Source organism: Neophocaena asiaeorientalis, unplaced genomic scaffold (genome assembly GCF_003031525.2).
Source record: "Neophocaena asiaeorientalis asiaeorientalis breed wild unplaced genomic scaffold, Neophocaena_asiaeorientalis_V1.1 scaffold357, whole genome shotgun sequence".
Lineage (NCBI taxonomy): Eukaryota > Metazoa > Chordata > Mammalia > Artiodactyla > Phocoenidae > Neophocaena > Neophocaena asiaeorientalis.
The window spans coordinates 4957808-4959796 of record NW_020173270.1 but is presented as its reverse complement, the minus strand read 5'-3'; the positions used below and the strand labels follow the sequence as shown (position 1 = coordinate 4959796).

At 59.5% G+C, this 1989-nt stretch overlaps 1 protein-coding gene across 1 annotated transcript in view; it reads left to right on the top strand.

Moving 5' to 3' along the window:
* Positions 1-122: 122 nt before the first annotated feature.
* Positions 123-1989, top strand: part of PIAS4 (protein inhibitor of activated STAT 4) — a 23920-nt gene continuing 22053 nt past the window's right edge. Inside the window, exon 1 of the mRNA XM_024745918.1 lies at positions 123-182. The gene's annotated coding sequence lies outside the window, so the exon portion shown is untranslated. The remainder of the gene's footprint in view (positions 183-1989) is intronic.

Sequence of the window (1989 nt, the reverse complement as noted above, 5' to 3'; positions counted from 1 at the left end):
GGGGCTCCGGCTGGGGGCGGGGCGCGGGGAGGCCGGGGGCGGGGCCCCCCAAACCTCACCCCAGTTTTCGCGCCCGGGGTTCGGCCCCCAGGTGGGAGGTTGGGTTCTCCTACCTCCAGCTCAAGCGGTTGGGGTCTGGACCTTCCTAAGAACGGGCACAGGGCCGCGCCTCCCAGCTTGAGGTACAGTCCCCCCGGACAGCATGACTGACTGGACTGCTCGTCCACTCCTCGAGTTCGGCGCTCTTTGGCCTGGGGGAGTGTCTGCGCCTCCCAGCCCCCCATGGTACAGTGGGCTGGTTACATCTGGGTCTCAGCCTCCTCGCCTAGCTGACCAGGCTGGGGTTGGCGACTCCTTGCCCAGAAGGCTCCCCTGACTTTTCTGCCACCGTTTCCGCCATCCGGGGTGATGAGCTGGGGTCCTGAACTGCCCCCAAACACAGTGTGTCTCTTGGGGTCTCTACCCCACGCTAGGGTTTGGAGCCAATATTCAGCTCCCGCTCTGGTCCCAGAGCCCCGCCCCCCTCCCGACACCCTCTTCACCCCGGAGTGCGCGCGACGATAACAGCTTGCCCTCCCCAATGGGACTGAGCCCTGGCCCCTGTGTCGGCGCCTTCCTAATAACTCTCCTCTCAGCCTTGGGTCTTGGGCTCTGCCTTCCTCCTCCCTCTTTACCCTCAGGACAGCATCTGTGCTGCTTTGGACTGTTCCTGGGGTCTCTGGACCCCACACTCGCAGGATCAGACTCCCATTTCCAAACCTTATCTGCTTCCCTTATACTCTACCCCATCGTGAGTCTACTGCTCAGATCACACTCCCTTCCCACACAGCCCCCAGAACCCCTGCTTTAGATCTGTTTATGCACCCCGGCTCTGGCATCTGAGGCACCCTTCTCTTTTTGCCGGTCTCTTACGTCGGTCCTTGGAGAGTCCCTGGCTGGTTGCAGGGTAGGGTATTTAGGAGGGCGATCACGTGACGGGACAGCTGGGGGCTCCCGGCGCTGTGGGACGCTGGTGGTTAGTTTCTAGTCTTTCTCCCCCGTATTCCTGTTTGGGGTCCACATTCCACATCCCATAGATGCCACCTCTTCAAGCTTGGGGCCCCTTTTAATCCTCTTGGGACTAAGCTGGGAGCATCCCTCTCCCGGGGATGTATCTTCTCCCAGATGCCTCCCCGAGGTGAGGCTCCAGAACCCTTGCCCCTGACTAGGCTAGGGTTCTTCCCGGAGAAGTTTACTCAAGGCCGCTGATCCCAGGGAGGTGGGGGACCGGACCTTGCAGGACCGAGGCACCGCCCCCTCCCCCTGCTGCTCTCCCCTCCCCAGGGTCCTGACCTGTAAATGTTTTCTTTCTCTTGCTCCTCCCTCTCCTTACATCTCCCTTCCCTTCCCACTGGGATCTGAAATGCGGCCCTCAGGGTTCTGTGATTATAGGGTATTAGCTCCATTCACCCCTGAGTGCCCTCTCCATATACCTGCATCACACACATGGCTGCCCCTCTCCGGAGTTTTGAGAAATTGAGACTTGCCCTAGAGATGCAGAGGTCTGAACTCTGCCAGCCCAAGGCAACAACCTGCGGCCTGAAGTCCCCTGGAGCCCTGAAATTTAACCTCCTCGGGCTGCTGTGGGGCTGTGGCTCTGGGCGCCCGCCCCCACTCCAGCCAGAGAGTAGGATCTGAACTCTTATATCATCCAGGGCCTTGAAATATGATCTGATGAACTCTACTTCACCTTCCAGTGGCTGGGGCCCCCCTCCCCAATTAGATCAAGTTGACCCTTTTTCAAGTGCTCTAAAACGTGAGCCTCGTGAGCCCAGCCTGCTCCCATCCTAGGGAGCCTTCTTTCTCCTTCAGTCCCTTGCTGTCACTGTGGAGTGCCTACCTGTCATTGAAATGTCTCCCTCTTTTAGGTGCTTTCCCAGCCTTTTGTAGCGAGAGCCGGAGACTTTGTCTTTTGGGGTGCAGAATGGGCTGGTCCGAGGGGAGAGCGAG